The sequence below is a fragment of the Hylobates moloch genome, unplaced genomic scaffold (assembly GCF_009828535.3).
Source record: "Hylobates moloch isolate HMO894 unplaced genomic scaffold, HMol_V3 SCAFFOLD_24, whole genome shotgun sequence".
Taxonomy (NCBI): domain Eukaryota; kingdom Metazoa; phylum Chordata; class Mammalia; order Primates; family Hylobatidae; genus Hylobates; species Hylobates moloch.
The window spans coordinates 1,758,636-1,775,384 of record NW_026652299.1 but is presented as its reverse complement, the minus strand read 5'-3'; the positions used below and the strand labels follow the sequence as shown (position 1 = coordinate 1,775,384).

Here is a 16,749-nt window from a genome sequence, read left to right as displayed (position 1 = left end):
TGGGGCCTTCACACAGCTTCTCTCCTTCCCAGAACCCGGATCATCCCCGGCGTCCGGCTCATAGCATCGAGGCAGGCCCTTTTCTCCCTTGTTCACCAGCGGCTGGCACAGTTCCTTGCATACAGCAGGCACTCAGCAAATGCCTGGTGAATATCGGACTCCTTCACCTACAGGAGGTGCTGAGGCCTTTGGAGTGGCCAGGGAGCAGCTCTCCTGCCTCTGCCCCACCCACCCTGTGCTCTGCCCCTGCCCAGAGGACTCTTGGTCCCAGCCTCACCCTCCGCATGGGCCTCTGTGGCGCCACCTGCACGGGGCCTGCGACGCTGTCCCCGCGATGCTGTCCCCGGCTGCGGAGACCATGGCCCCTGCTGCCCATTCCGGCTGCCTCCAAACTCACTGGTTTTCAGGAAGGGCCTGCTGCCAGGTAGCAGATACCGAGGCTTCCGCTTCTGATGCCCGAGCTAATGTCAGCGATGTGGAAAAGGGTGTTACTTGCTTTTAACTTTCCCAACAATGAAAGTCACAAGAAGTGTAGCTGTCAGCGGCAGAGCAGGAAGGAGGGCAGTGGCTGGGAGCAGGTGCCGGGGCAGGGACGACTTGGCCTTCGGACGCAGGCACTGGAGGCGGCACCCACCCCTTCCCTCCTCAGGCTGGGGGAGGAGCCTCCGCTGTCCCGGGACTTGGGGCAGCTCTCCCTTCTGGATTTCCTCCTCCCACATGTCCTGCTGGGGACCTGGGGCTTCCTATCTCCCCTTGGTCCCAGAGGCCCAGCACCTCCCTCCCCTGTGCTCCAGGCTGGGGCCCCAGCTCCCTCCCAGTTCCTCCGTCTGTTCTGGGCAGCAGTCTGTGGCGCCAGGGCCATGCCTATGCCAGCTGCCATAGCTGCGTCCCAGCTGTTCGCTCCAGGTTTGTTTTGATGGTGTATCCCTTTATAAAAACTGTGGAATTTGCACACTGATATGTGCGTATTTGTTTAAAAAGGATATGTATGACCTGTGGCCAGTAATGAACACGCCCATTTATTTGTAAGATATAAGGACTTATAAATGTAAATAGGGTTTCCACTGTATCCCTCGGCCCCAGGGAGCTGTCAGGTGCCCTCCCTGGTTGCCGTGCCCGGGCCCCAGTAAGTGTCCAGCCCCCTCCCTGCCTGCTGTGCCTGGGCCGCAGTGAGCTGTCTGGCGCTCTCCTGGGTGCTGTTGCTTGCTGTCTGTTGGGCGTTGTGTCCGTGTGGTCTTCCTGAGGCTGTTACCAGCTGTGGTGGTGGCAGGTTGGGCTTGGGCTTGGTGTCAGCAGGCCTGGGACTCCCACCACGCCACTGCCTGTGCTCTGTTGCTCACATGGAGGGGCCAGGGAAGCCTGTTGGCATATGGAGTCATGCCATGGCTGGCTGTGGCGGGGCTGTGGCCATGCACGTGGAGAGGATGACGATAGGGTTCTGCCCTTGTCCGTGGTCACCCTGCTCCTGCCCTCGCTTCTCTGAGGCCAGCCCCTCCTCTCTGATGTGTGCAGAGCGTGGGTCTCGGCCTGCCAGGGGTTCCTTTGTGGCGTGCAGGGGGTGCACAGGTGTTGACTCGGCATGAATGGTTGTCTTTCCACCTGGCTGTTTCCCTGCCTGACGCCCCTGTAAACATCCATTCCCAACACGCTTCCCAGAGGACGCTTGCCCTTGGAGTACTCCTAACAAAAGGCTTCCCAGTGAAATCAGTTTGTGACACCCCATGTGATATAGCCTGACACGGCACCTGCTGCTCAGCTTGTCCATGGCTCGGAGAAGCCCTCAGGGGCCCCAGGCAGCTGGTGGGGGGTGGGGTTGGGGGGTGGACAGCAAGGTGACCCAGTGGGCACAGGGCTGCTGGTGGGGGCGGTGGGGGGTGGACAGCAAGGTGACCCAGTGGGCACAGGGCTGCTGGTGGGGGCGGTGGGGGGTGGACAGTGAAGGTGACTCCAGTGGGCACAGGGCAGCTGGTGGGGGTGGGGAGGTGGGGACAGCAAGGTGACCCAGCAGGCGCAGGGCAGCTGGTGGGGGGGTGGGGGAGGTGGGGGACAGCAAGGTGACCCAGTGGGTGCAGGGCAGCTGGTGGGGGAGGTGGGGGACAGCGAGGTGACTCCAGCCGGGTGCAAGGCAGCTGGTGGGAGGTGGGGGTTGGGGGAGGTGGAGGACAGCAAGGTGACCTCCAGCGGGTGCAGGGCAGCTGGTGGGGGAGGTGGGGGGGTTGGGGGAGGTGGAGGACAGCAAGGTGACCCAGCGGGTGCAGGGCAGCTGGTGGGGGAGGTGGGGGACAGCAAGGTGACCTGGCAGGCGCAGGGCAGCTGGTGAAGCGGGGGTGGAGGTGGGGGACAGCAAGGTGACCCGGCGGACACAGGGAAGGCCCAGTCTTCATGTGCGGTTTCAATATCTCGTACCTGGGCTTTTCTGCATTAAGTGTGAGTTTCTAACGCACCACGTTGAAACGTCTCGGATCTTGAGTGTGAGTTTCTAACGCACCACGTTGAAACGTCTCGGATCTTGAGTGTGAGTTTCTAACGCACCACGTTGAAACGTCTCGGATCTTGAGTGTGAGTTTCTAACGCACCACGTTGAAACGTCTCGGATCTTGCCTGCTGAGCCACGTGGCTCTTCCTGAAGGCCAAGGTCAGCGCCCCCCTCACCACCACTTCATCCAGACCCCAGGAGCCCCTTCTGTCCTGTAGGCCGAGGCTCCACAGCACCACATGGGTTATGGATGAGAAACCCAGAGTGTCCTCCTAGGAGAGAGGCTGTGGAATTCCCAGTCCCCCTCGGCTTTGGAGGTTTATAACAGAGAGACCGAGGCTTGGAGAGGAGCCCAGGAGGCTCCTCCAGGGCCTAGGCCAGGCCTCATCCAGCCGGCACAGGTGGCTTCAGCCCAGCCTCGGGGGGACACAGGCAGGGCCTGCAGGCTGTCTGGGAAGGGCTGGAGGGAGCAGGCCCGGAACCTTGTCCTGCCTACCCAGGCTTGCTTTGGCCTGACATTGTCCTTGTTTGTGCTTTAAAATCCCCTCTCGTGTTTGGTAGAGAAACATTCTCTCTTTAAACTCAATTTTGAAGAAATCCAAATCTTTGAATAACCTTGATCTTGAAAGGAAAGGAAGTTAGCTGCAGGTGGAAATTGATGGTCATGCTCAAAGGCATGGTTCCCTGCCAAGGAAGCCTCTTGAGTCTTTCCACTAAAAATAGCTGCAGCGTCCTGGTGGTGGTGTGTGAACTGTCTCCAGGCCCCTCCTGGAGACATTCAGAGATGTTAAAGGTGACAGCCAGCCTCACCTGGCCGTTCCGCACAGGTGTGTCTGCTCCTGGCCTGTGAGGCACAGGTGGGTGGGCCTGCTGACGGCCGAGCAGCCCTCGGGGGTACTGGGCTGCTCGCTTGGCGGCCTCTGCCCCTTCAGTTGTCCTTGGTGTCACAGCACACCCAAGAGCCTTGCAAGTTGCCTGCACCACAGTCTGGCGGGTGCCTGGGTCCTCGCGTCCATGGTCCTGGGAAAGGTCCCTGGCCTCAGTCAGAAGTGTGAAGTCTCTGGCCTTTCTCCAGGCTGGTGATAGGCCACCGTTGGCTTGTGGTCTCCATGGTTCTATGGGTGCTTCAAGGGAGCTGCCAGAAAAGTCAAGCCACAGCCTGACACCAGCCAGAGTGGAGGCAGCCCAGGGACCCCCTGGCTCACCACCCTCAGCCTGGTGCTTCTGTCTGCCCGTGTGGGTGCGGACATGGGTCTGAGGCGCTGGCTGGGGGATTCCCTGCTTCCAGCAGGTGCGTGAGGTTCCATCCTGGTCTCTGGTTTCTGGTCTGGCCTCATACCTGGCTTAGCTCTTGTAGGAGTGCAACAGGTGGAAGGGTCGGTGATGCCTGCAGATGCTGGGTGAGGTTCCTTGTGAACTTGTGGTCTGGTGCCCACAGACGTTGGGTGAGGTTCCCTGTGAACTTGTGGTCTGGTGCCCACAGATGGTGCCTGCAGACGTTGGGTGAGGTGCCCTGTGAACGTGTGGTCTGGTGCCCACAGATGGTGCCTGCAGACGTTGGGTGAGGTGCCCTGTGAACATGTGGTCTGGTGCCCGCAGATGTTGGGTGAGGTGCCCTGTGAATGTGTGGTCTGGTGCCCGCAGACATTGGGTGAGGTGCCCTGGGAATTGCAGTGCTCGACGGTCCTCCTGGACACTGGTGCTGATGAAGCGAGTCTGGCCACCCACGCCAGGCAGTGCCCAGTGCCCTTTGGGTGGCTGCTGCCCTCCAGCAAGACATGGGGATGCCGCTGGACCCAGGTGTCTGCGAGGTCCAGGCACAGACCTTGCTTCTGCAGGAGGCCCCTGGGCGGACCAGGTGAGTCCTTCCTCCTACCGCCTCTTTGAAAATCTGTGTATTTTTAAACTAAACTTCTTGAGTGACATCAGAAGGCCCTTGAGCTGGTAAAAGCTGCCCCGAGCCTTTTGCCACCCATGGTGGGCATGAGCCACCTACGGAGTCGGCTCAGAGTCAGCAGAGGCCGTGGAGTGGGGGCCCCCGCTGTGCAGGGAGAGGGTCTGACCCTGGGAAGGGAAGTGGTGGCGTGAGGCCAGCCCTGCTGGAATTCCTCTTTTCTAGGGGGAGGAAGCCTAGGAGCTGGCATCAGAAAACCCGAGTTAGAACCTGAACTCTGTCACTCCCTCACTTGTGCCTGGCGCCAGCTCCCTTTACCTGTCTTCGCCTTTGCTTCCTCTCTGGAAGAATGAAGCATGCATGCCTCACCCCATCTGCACGCGGAGCCGATTCACAGATGACGTGAGGGAATGCTTTGAAAATATTTTTAAATTGTAACGTTCAAATATATGTGTGAGGTAGTTCATCATCAGCTCACTCAACAAACATATGGTTAGTTCTATTCTAAGGTGATGTGTGTTCCTAAAAGTCACCCTGCTACGCAAAATCACATTAAAAACAAGGTGGGACCCTGATAAAAATGGCAGCATGGTTGACGCGGTCAGTGGCTGGACACAGGCAAGTGTGACAATCGGCACAGCTCTTTGCCTCGAGAAGGCCTGGCGCTGGCTTGGGCAAGTGGGAGTGGCGGCTTGCGAGTCACTGTGGAGTGGGGAGGGCACCCGCAGCTGGAGGGGTGTGGCACAGGGGGCTCAGCCAGGCTCCGGAGGCTCCCAGCACAGCTCCCTTCAGCTGAGTGCGGTTTTCTGCGTCCATCTTGGAGGAGGTTCTTCACAGAGGGGTGGAGGGGGACTTTTTGGCCATCACTCAACATCCGATGGGACAGCCCCTGCCTGGCTGACCCACCTGCCTGCCCTGTGCCAGGCCTTGTGCAGTGTAGTTGATATTACTACCATTCATCACATTTATTTCCTAACAAATCATATGTTGAATAGCTGCCATGGGACCTGGAGTGAGTGGACATTCGATGTATAGCGGTCACTGCTGGCATTCATCAGAGTAACTTCTCATTTCATTAACATCCCTCTAATAATCTCACTTAAAAATCATTTGGAGAATTCTGAGCTCGCATTTGGAAATCCCATGTTTGTGCGACAGGAATTTGTCGTTGGATGAGATGAAGGAACTTGCCCGGGTGAACAGGTAGGATTCCCAGCCCTGGTAGCTGCTCCTTCTCCCCGAGTCCCTCTACACCCACCCCGCTGCCCGACTGGGGTGCTAGAGCATGGTGTCTGAGAGCGCACGTGTGCGTCAGTGTGCACATGCGTGCACCTGGGTGTTCATGAACACACCTGTGTCAGTGCTCAGTGTGCGTGTGTGCACACATGATCAGTGCTGTGTGCGTGTCTGTGCTGCATGAGCTCTGTGTAGGAGCTGTGTGTGCATATCTGTGTTGAGTGCTGTGTATGTGTGTGTCCATACGTGTGTACTTGTGTGCGCATGTATGTCGTGTGTGTCCATACGTGTGTACTTGTGTGCGCATGTTGAGTTGTATGCTGTGAGTTCTGTGTGCACATGTGATCATGAGTGTGCACATGTGCTTTGTGAGCTGTGCATGCACATCTGTGTGAACTGCATGTGAGAGCATGAGTGCACATGTCTGAACTGTGCACGTGTGAGCGTGAGTGTGCGTGTATCTGTACTGGCGAGCTGTGTGCACGTGAGTGCACGTGTGTGAGTGTGCATGTGTCTGCGGAGTCAGCTGTGCACACGTGAGTGCATGTGTGTGTGCATGTGTCTGCGGAGTCAGCTGTCTGCACACGTGAGTGTGCATGTCTGTGCATGTCTGTGTGAGCTCTGTGTGCATGTGTCTGAGCATGCACGTGTGGTGTGAGTGCTGTGTGCGCACATGTGTGTGCATCTGTGCCTGCCATTCTAGAACACCGGTTCTTTTATGCATTTTGGCTTCTGTTCCCACGAGACCCTCATGGAACATTAAGCCCAGCAGACAAGGCCAGCCCCAGCCATTGTGATAGTTATTAAACAGCAATAAAGCAGGATCTGTATTTACAGACCCAGAGTGTGCTCAGACTGGGAGGTATTAAACATCATCCATCATCAAATGGAAAACAGTCAGATGCAGGGAGTGTAGAATGGAGTTAATATTCTTTTGGTCAACTTCACTCATAAAGAGCTAAACTGCCCCCAGTAAAACACCAGGGGGAGGAGGGGAGGTTCTTCCAGACGGAAGCAATCATCAGCAGGGTCTGCAGACAGGCCCCCAGGGTTTCCTCGTGCCCATGGGTTTTCTGCAGCTCATTACGCAGCTGCAGCTCAGAGCAAGTGGTGTCTCAGGATCCCTTTCCACAATTCTCGTTGCCTGCTTTGCCTTAGGTCAGCTCGTTGGCAGCCCTGGGGGGCTGGGGTGAACGGAGAAGAGACATTGACTTGTAGAACCTGAGAATCTGGGAAGGGAGGGCCTTAGCCAAAGAGTGTTTACCCGGGAGGGTGGCACGCAGTAAACAGCTTAGAGTTCAACCCCGGAGCTGGCGTTGGGGCACGGATGTGCGTGCTGGTGGCCATTCATTACCGATCCTCCGGTTTCCTCTTTGTCTGTCGTCTGTGAGTGGGTGCGCTCAGCCCAGGGGGTGTTGTGTGCACAGCGTGTGGTGCAGAGGTAGCACCTGGGATGGGGCCGGGCACTGTGCGTGTGGGCACTAGGAGGGCTGCTCCTCCTCCTCGGAGCCCAGGCTCCTGTCTGGGCAAGGTCTAGCCCTCCACCTAGGAGCTTACAGAATCTTCAGTGGGGACAGAGAGTCTGGAAAGGACCTACCTCTTTTCTTACCCTTGGTTGAATGTTGGCCCCTTGGGCACAGGCTGGCAGCGCCCACCCCTTTCCTACACTAAGACGTCATCACAGCTTAGTGTAGGGCAGGCGGGTGAGGCGGGGTTTGTGTCGCTTCTGATCTGGAAGGGGTTTAGCAGCTGAGGAGATGATCGCCACGCAGAGTTCAGTCTCCAGAAAAATAAGAGAGAATTTGCACAGTTCTTGAACTTTACCCTTCCAAAGTTTTCAACTCTTTTAGCTAGAAATTTTAAGTGCGCTTCTGTGTGTCTTAATCATTTCATGGGCAGTGCCCCAGCCAGAGCCTGTCTGGAGGGGAGGGGTGGGTGGGCATGGGCTCCGGGCCTGGGAGGAGGAGGACAACATGGATTTCCTAGCTCGCTGGCTGGCCCTGAGGTTGTGGGGGCTTTTGGTGGCTGAAAGGGGTCTTGCATTTCTGTACACATTGAAAGGCGATCTTACCGCGCTGCGCTGCCTTCCAGCTGAGGACAGGGACATAGGGTACCTTTGAGTGCAGACCTGGAAAGGGAGGGGCCTCTCCAATGCAGGGAGGGCGGCCTGGGGCTTACATGGGACCCTCCTTGACTCCCTAGAGGCAGCCGAGGTGGCCACTGTAGCACTCAGCCGGCCTTCCCCAGGAAGTCCTTCCCTTACAGGGCGTCCACTGCCGCCTCTGTCATGGGCAGGCCCTCAGTGAGCAGGGCTGTGGCGGCCCGTGGTGCAGGGGATGTGTGCCATGTCTCCTAGGGATGATGGCTCAGCCCCATGAGGGGCCCTCGGTAGAACGTTTGGATTTAAGGACTACTCACCACGTGCTCCGAGGCTTAGGGAAGGCCTGGGACGGGCCCTGAAGTGCTGTCTAGCTGAGGCTGGGCTCCTCAGGTGAGAAATTGGCTCCCATCTCCCGCTCCCCTCCCCCGCTCCCCTTCCCTTCCTTCAAGGAATCTTGTTAGACTTTTCACTTTGCTCTGTGGCCTCCAAATCCCACTAAGCGACTGTTGCTTTTCCAGGGCGTCCTCAGGTGCTATACTAAGCTTTAATAAAGGGCTTTATCCACAGCTTCAGGAAAGTCTCTAAATAAATTAGATCCACTGGTTAGCCTCCGACGGTGATTTTTATTAACCTCCGGTTAAAGAAATATTGCTGGTTACAGAAGCACGATTTATTTCTGTGTAAGCCAGGCTGGTGTGGCCCCTGTGGGCTCCCGAGAGGGATGGCACTGTGTACACGCAGAGTGCTGGGCTGGCCATGAGAGGCACCTGAGAGGGCACCCGGCGGCTGGAGGGCTGGGAGTCGCTCTCACAGGGACACGGGGGCTCTCACAGGGACACGGGGCATCTCATGGGGACCCAGGGGCTCCCACAACACGGGGGCCCTCACGGGGACACGGGGAATGTCACGGGGACATGGGGGCTCTCACAGGGACGCGGGGACTCTCACGGGGATGCGGGGACTCTCACGGGGACACAGGGGACTCTCACAAGGATTCATAGCCACAGAGACACAGGTTGGTGCTCCTGGCCTGGAGCAGAGAGGGGTGTGGAGGCCAGGTAGGAGGCTGGAGCCTTTCATGTCCTTTCTGGCCCCTGGTGGCAGCAGCTCCCTTGCTGAATGGCTTCACCCTGGGAGGTGATCAGACGCTGGGGCTTGCCGTCAGGGCGCCCTGGCTCAGATCGTGCCTCTGCAGCTGCGTGGCTTGGGTGTGTGGCTCCCTTCAGAGCCTCTGCTTCCTCTGTGAAGTGCGGAGAATGGTCGCTGCTGCTCATCAGGGTGGGGAGGTGACAGGCCTGGCCCGGGCCTCGATTCTTGTTCATGCCGTTGCCTCCCCTGGGCTCCGCTGTCTACACCACTGGCACAGGAGCTCCTGAGAGGATGTCCACGCCCTGGGGGACTACGCCACGCTGATGGCCTGCATTTCTTGGGGTTTCTCTCACTGAGCTGGGACCCCAGTTCCAGTTCTTTTCATCCTCACTGAATCCCACAAAGCTGAGCGGGAAAGACATGGGCTGTGCTGAGTCGCCCTCGCTGTACAGGAAGAGAAACCGAGGCTGGAGCAGCGGAGAGGCTGGTGTGGCCGATCGCCTGGGGACTTAACGTGTACTCAGGACCCAGACCTCCCGGCTGCACCTCCGTGCTGGTTCTGTGCCCTGCTGAACCATTTGGGAAATCATGTTATCATCTCACACATGCTACGGGCTCCTCTGGGATTCACTGCTGCTGTTTCTAAAGCACTGTTCCCAGTGTGTTCACAGCATCCCCACCTCCTTCCCCGTGCGCTGGGCGGCTTCTCTTTGGCCTCTCACACCTGAGATGCTTTGTGGCAGGAGTGTCCTCTCAGGAGCCTGGGTGCATGAGTTCAAATCCTGGTCCTAGGTGCTGGCTGTGTGGAACCCAGCCGAGGTCATTCGTCTGTGTCTCAGTTTCATTGCTGGAGAGAGCGGAGGTTGTCCCAGCGTGTCCTCACAGTGTTGTTGGCAGACTGAACAAATTGGGAGGAATGAGCACGAGTGACCCTTGGACCAGGGCCTGCAGTAGCGGCCTCTGTCCTGTGAGCATTCGCTATGATTTTTATTCCAGACCGTTGGCTGCTCCCCTTCCTGCGGCCCATTGTGGCCGCCAGCTCTGGGCAGCTTGTCCTCCTGTGCTGCCGTCTCCTCTCCTCTCTCCATCAGGCCTTTGCTGTGGTTGCTGGACCATTGCCGCCACCGTCCACTGCATGTGCTCTCTTGACGGGATGGGCACGCAGCTGTGCTTGAGTCATGTCCGAGCCCGCAGCTGCCACCCACACCCTGTTCCTGCACGGTGAGGTCTGCCACGTTCCAGGGGCAGGCTCGGCAGCCCTGGGCTCAGCCTTTGTCTATGTTGGGCAGTGCGGGGTGTTGGGAGCAGAGAACGGGCAGAGGCCCCTGCCTCAGGGCTCCCTGGGGCCTGGCAAGAGGCCTGGGGTGGTGCTGCCCCCACCCTGGAGAAAAAAGCTGGTACTCTGCAAGGCTGTTTGTGGTGGGAAACAGGTGCTCAGCCATTCTGGACCCCCAGCCCCGCCAGGCCTTCCCCGTGCCTCCACTCTGCAGGGCACCCGTAGCCTCCAGAGAACAGTCATGACCCAGCATCCTTGTAGGCATGGTACCCGGGCATCACGTTCCCAAGCCCGCCCATTCTGGCCACCTCCAGCCCGCAGGACTTGCCAGGTCATGCCAAGGGCCTCCTGAGGAGTGCAGGACTGTCAGAACAGATTGCAGCATGGGTTTTCGAGGATTAAAGTTAATTAAAGAGCTCTTCCTTGCTTTCATGTCCTTGTGTCTGCCAGCTATTTACATGCTAATGCTGAGGATGAGGGGTGTCTGCCGCACTGCACTGCGCTGTCAGGAGGGGAACCCCGGGAGAAGGAGGGGAGCGCAGTGTTATGTATTACCCTGTGCCCCTACGATGGGACGGGGCGTGGATGCAGACAAGTTAGAAACTCAGCGGCAGGGTCGTTTCCTTGTATTTCCTGAAGTGTCTCCGTGCTGACCTGGATGTTCTCCATTCAGGCCCCACCTTACGCTGCATAATCGAATGCATTATGTGTGGAAATATCTTCGCATAAGCAATTTTGTAAATAAAGAGATTGTGAGGAGTAGGGTCTGAAGTTTCTAAGTGCAGGGCTGTGTTTCCCGGAAGCCCATCCTTCTTGGTGAAGGTGACTTTCAGCTTCTTGGGGTCGGCCTGTGGCAGCATCCTCTGGCCCTCAGCAGCACTGCCTTGATGTGGATGTGGACGTGTGCGTGTGTAAAGGCTCCTCAGGTGTGTTAGTCCGTTCTTGTGTCTCTATAAAGGAATCCCTGAGGCTGGGTCATTCTGCAGACTGTACAGCAAGCACAGCGCCGGCATCTGCTTCTGCTGAGGCACCAGGAAGCTTCTGATCATGGCAGAAGGCGAAGGAGGAGCAGGCACGTCACATGGCGAGAGCAGGAGCGAGAGAGACACTCGAGGTTCCAGACTCAGTCCAACAACACTCCTCACCCAGGGGATGGCTCTGGGCCATTGGTGAGGGATCCGCCCTCATAATCCAACACCTCCCACCAGGCCCCACCTCCACCTTTGGGAAACATTTTTCAACCTGAGATTTGGAGGGAGCAGACATCCAAACCATATCACCAAGTATTTGTTGAATGAATAAGTGAACGTTGAAACCATCGTTGGGTGTATTGTAGCTGCAGAGTCTAAAAGCCAGGGTTCTGGGGTGGCTGGAGTGTGAAAAGGTAGGTGGTGGCAGTTAAGTATGCCATGTGCGTGCCCTTGTGCCTGTCTGTGTGTGCCCATGTGCGTGTCTGTGCATGTGTCCGTGTGCCTGTGTCTGCGCGCGTCTGCATGTGTGTGTCCATGTACGTGTGTGTGCGTCTATGTATGTGTGTACGTGCACCTGTGTGTGTGTGTCTGTCTGTGTCCATGTGCATGTGTGTGCACGTGCATGTGTATGTGTGTCTGTGTACATTGTGCATGTCCGTGTGCATGTGTGTCTGTGTCTGTGTGTCTGTGCATGTGTGTGTGAGCATATGCATGTGTGGATGTACGTATGTGTGTACGTATGTGTGCGCATGCATCTGTGTGCCTGTGTGGCTGTGTGCATGTCCGTGTGCATGTGTGTGTCTGTGTATGTGTGTCTGTCTGAGTCTTTCTTGGATGGTCCCTTGCTGCTTCCCCAGGGAGCTAGTTCTTTCTCACCTTGGCTGGGTAGGACGCAGGCTCTGCTTGCCTCTCTGGAACAGAGCAGGAGATGCTGCGGGGAGCTGGGTGCAGCGTGGCCAGGCCAAAGCAGGCACCTGAGTGAGTTTTGTGTTCAGTATCCCTCCCCCACTGTGGGCTACCATGGTGAGAGTTGACATTTTTGCAGCGCGGAAGTGAGACTGTCTTGTGGAGTTTTCTACTCTCCTCAGGCAAAGAGAGGGTTAGTGACCTGTCACTTGATGGTGTGCCTTCAAAGCTCTTCCTCATCTGGTTTAATTCAACTCATGTTGAATGTCAGTTGTGACCCATGTCGAAGGTATACGCAGCTGGATGTAAGTTAAAGTGGAGAAAACAGATTTTATTCAGTTGCTGCTGACAGCAGGGGACACAGCTGAGCTCCTTTCAGGTTTGTGCAGATGTGACCGGGCATTTTAAAGGGAGTGTGGGGAGCAGGTGCCCAAATGGAGTCAGGGAAGTGAAAAATTACAGAAAGCAGCAAGAGGGTTGGGTAGCATGAATGTGATGAGCTGACTCTGCTACGAGCTGGCAGGTTGGGGCTGGCGGGGATGGGCTCCTGCTCCCCTTCCCCAGCCCCAGACAGGGAGACAGGCCTGTTTTCCTGATGATTATGTTCCAAAGGGTTGCTCTCAGTCCTTGAGAAGGACATCTCAGAGCTGTAGGAGGTGCAGGCATGTGTGTCTCCAAGGGACTGAGGAAGGATTCACAATTGTTAGCTCGGATTTTCCGAAGTAACTGTGCTAGGAAGGGGAGGCAGGGCAGGGGCCGGTTGTCAGGTGTGGTAGAACCAAGGGCAAATCCTCCTGACAGCCCTGAGCTTTTTCTGACAGGAACTCTGGGGGTGCTGTAGCTCAGGCTTCAGGAAGTCCTGCTGTGGCGGGCGGTGTCTCAGTGCACGGGGGTAGGACAGAGCCCTTGTGTGCTGAGAGCTCTTCTGTGGTTCTCAGCAGCCAACAGTGAGAGACTCACGTGATTGTGAAGCCAGGCTTCTCAGGGCAGCCCCTATGACGGCGCACATCACGTAGAAGGTTCTAAATCAGCACTGGCCGAATGAGCGATTCCAAAGAGCAGCGATTCCAAACACCTCTGTTTGCAGGAAGATGGAGCTGACGCATTTTCTTTGATCCTTTTGTTAAGTATAAGGAAGAGCCCTGGGCATTATCTATGGAATAAGCATAGTGAGCCTCTGCGGGATGGAGGCCAGGGGCCTCGGAACAGCATGGCGGGGAGCTGCCCAGGTTTCCTGGTCTGCCTCTTCCATCCCAGACTTGGAGCTAAGGAAGCACATCCCCAAAATACTGACGCTCCCCAGCAAAGGACTAGGGAAACAGCAGCTGGGAGACAGAAAATGTAGTTAATGCCAATAATGGAAAGAAGAACGTGATGGATATAAGGTCAGCAGCAGAATGGAGGCGACAGGAGCGCGTTCATGAACTCAGAGATGGACCAGTAGGAACTGCCCATCTGCCCATTCTGAACAGCAGAGAGAATACGATGGAATAAAATGAGCAAAGTTCCCAGCACCAATGGGACCTGGGAATACGATGGAATAAAAGGAACAAAGTCCCCGGTGCCAGTGGGGCCACAACACAAGATCCAGCATTCCAGTCGTGGGGATCTGAGAGGGTCTGGAGGAGCTGAGATGGAGCCGCAGAGGCAGCAGGCAGTGTCTTCGAGACTAATCCAGTCTCTTCACTGTTCTGTGGGTCTACTCAGATTATCTGTGTTTTTCTTGAGTCAGTTTTGGTAGCTTTTGTCTTTTTAGGAGTTTGTTCATTTCACCTCTGTTATTAATTTTTGACATGCAGCTATTCAAATTACTCCTTTACAATCTTTACCTCTGGAAGGTCAGCTATGGTGTCTCTTTCACTCCCGATTGCAGTGATCTGCACCCTCATTCTTTTTTCCTTGGTTGGCCCAGCTAAAAGTTTCTGTTAATTCTGTTGCTCTTCTCACAGAACCAACTTTAGGCTTGACCGATTTCTTTTATTGTTTTTTGTGCTATTTCACTTATTTTTGCTCTAATCTTTATTATTTCGTTCCTTCTACTTGGGTCAACTGAAGTTGGACTCCATCAAAATTAAAATTTTTGCCCCGTGAAAGATCCTGTGAAGAGATGAAAAGACAAGGTAGAGATAGAGAGGAAATATTTGCAAGCTTCATATCTGACAAAGACGATTTGTTATCTGTAATAGATAAGAAAACTCTCAAAACTCAGTAATAGAAAAACAAAACAGACACACCTGATTAGCAAATGAGCAAAAGATATAGACAGACATTTTTACCAAAGAACATATACAGACGACAGTTAAGCCCGTGAAAAGATGTTCAACATCATTAGTCATTAGGGAAATGCAGGTTAAAACCACAGTGAGGTGTCACTGCACACCTGTCAAAGTTTAAAAATGGACACCATCAAATGCCAGTCAGTGTGTAGAGAAACTCCATCTCTGGTGCCTTGCTGATGGGAGAGTGACAGGGCGCAGCCACTCTGGAACCAGCTCGAGGGTTTCTTAAAAACTGCACTGCAGCTCCCATATGACCAGCAGTCGCATTCCTGGGTGTCGATTCCAGTGAAATAAAACCGAGGTTTGGACAAAAACCGACAGAGGACTCTTCCTAGCAGCTTTTGCATAATGGTCAAAAACTGGAAAGAATTCTGATGTCCTTCGGTGGTGAATGGTTAAACGACGGTAGTGCCTCCGTCACACAGAGTGTTACTCAGGACTAAGAAGGAAATTAACTGTGGATAAACATAACTTGAATAGATCTCCAGGGAGTTTAGCAGAGCGAAGAGCCCAGTCCCTAAAGGTCGTGTGCCGCATGATCCCATTTGTATGACGTTATTAAAAGGCTGAAGTTATAGAAAGCCTGTGGATGGCCGCCGTGAGTTACGGAGACGCACAGGAGGAATCTTGGCTGTGAAGGGACAACCTGAGGGGTTTTTGTGGTGATAAAATGTTCTGTATCTTGACTATGTCATTGTCAGCATACGGGTTGTGATACTGTGCCGTAGTTTTGCAAGATGTTGCTATTGGGAAGAACTGGATAAATGCTACTTGTGATCTCTGTATTATTTTTTATAGCTCCATGTGAATCTGTAATTGGATCAAAATAAAAAGCTTAGATTAGGCGCAGTAGCTGACGCCTGTAATCCCAGCACTTTGAGAGGTCCAGGCGGGCGGATCACTTGAGGTCAGGAGTTGGAGACCATCCTGGCCAGCATGGTGAAATCCTGTCTCTACTAAAAATACAAAAAATTAGTGAGGCGTGGTGGCACACACTTGTAATCCCGGCTACTTGGGAGGCTGAGGCAGGAGAATTGCTTGAACCCAGGAGGCGGAAGTTGCAGTGAGCCGAGATCGTGCCACTGTGCTCCAACCTGGGTGACAGAATGAGTGAGACTGTGCCTTTAAAAAAAAGAAAGTCATCAGCTTCATTATCTCCTAACAAGAGCGTCGGCTTGTCCTCTGAAACTTTGAAGGCAGGGGTCGACTTCTCTGTAACTGTAAAAGTCCTAGACGGCATCTTCCAGCAGAAGGCTGTTTTATGTGCACTGCGAATCTGGTGTTTAGTGTGGACACCTTCTTGGCTGGATCTTCTGGAGAACTTGCTGCAGCTTCTCCGTCAGCACTTGCGGCTTCACCTTGGTCTTTTATATGATGGGGACTGCCTCTTAATGTAAACCTCACGAACCCACCTCTGCTAGCTTCAGACTTGAATCCTGCAGCTTCCCCACCTCTCTCAGCCTCATAGAACTTGCTCTGACTTAAGGAAATGTTGGGGCTGGTTTGATCTATCCAGACCACTCAGACTTCTCCGTATCAGCAATAAGACAGTTTCACTTTCTTATTGGTGTGTTCAGTGGAGCAGCACTTTTAATTTCCTCCGAGAACTTTCCCTTCGCATTCACAACTTGGCGAGCTGTTTGGCACGAGAGGCCTGGCTTTCGGCTTATCTTTGCTTTTGGCATGCCTTCCTCACTAAGCTTAATCCTTTCTAGCTTTTGGTTTAAAGGAGAGACATGCGACTCTTCCTTTCTCTTGAATGCTTAGAGGCCGTTGTAGGGTTATTAATTGGCCTGATTTTAATACTGTTGTGTCGCCCAGGGAATAGAGAGGCCCAAGGAGAGGAAGGGAGGGAGATGGCCGGTCAGTGAAGTGGCCAGACACACACAGCGTTGGTCGGTGAAGCTTTTGCTGTCTGAGGAGCATAGCGTGTGGCGCCCCAGAATCAATGACAACAGTAAGATCGGAGACCACCGATCACAGACCACAACAGATATAATAGTGAGACAGTGTCGGAAATACTGTGAGGACATGGCGTCCCAGAATCAATGACAGTAGTAAGATCAGAGATCACCCATTACAGACCACAACAGATATAACAGTGATAAAATGTCTGAAACGCCGTGAGGATTACCAGATGTGACAGAGCCGTGTAGGGAGCACATGCTGTTGGGAACATCGTGCTGACAGCCTCTTCGAAGGCAGGACGGCCACAAACCTTCCATTTGTAAGAAGCACAGTGTCTGTGTAGTCCAGGAGAGCAAGGCGTGCCCGGGTCCATGCTGGCTCCTTACTGTGGCCAGCACACTGTACTCGTGTAAGATGTTAACAGTGGGGCACCTGGGTGTGGAATATGTGAAAAGTCTCTACCATCTTCTCCATTCTTCCAAATATAAACCTGTTCTTAAAAAAAAAAAAAAAAGTCTATTAAGACAAAGAAGGAGCTGCAATTTCCACCTGGCAGAGGGCACTGGAGCCGGTGAGATCTGATGTGTACCCGGGCTTGATCCACGTTTGCTGC

The 16,749-nt window shown here is 54.7% G+C and overlaps 1 protein-coding gene across 8 annotated transcripts in view; it reads left to right on the top strand.

Annotated features, from left to right (window-relative positions):
• Nucleotides 1–16,749, top strand: part of MAD1L1 (mitotic arrest deficient 1 like 1) — a 405,930-nt gene that overhangs the window by 174,848 nt on the left and 214,333 nt on the right. Inside the window, exon 1 of one of the 8 annotated variants that reach the window (XM_058434336.1) lies at nt 8,083–8,097. The exons of the other annotated variants lie outside the window; for them this stretch is intronic. The gene's annotated coding sequence lies outside the window, so the exon portion shown is untranslated. Of the gene's footprint in view, nt 1–8,082; nt 8,098–16,749 lie in introns of those variants that run through there. 8 annotated transcript variants of the gene reach the window in all.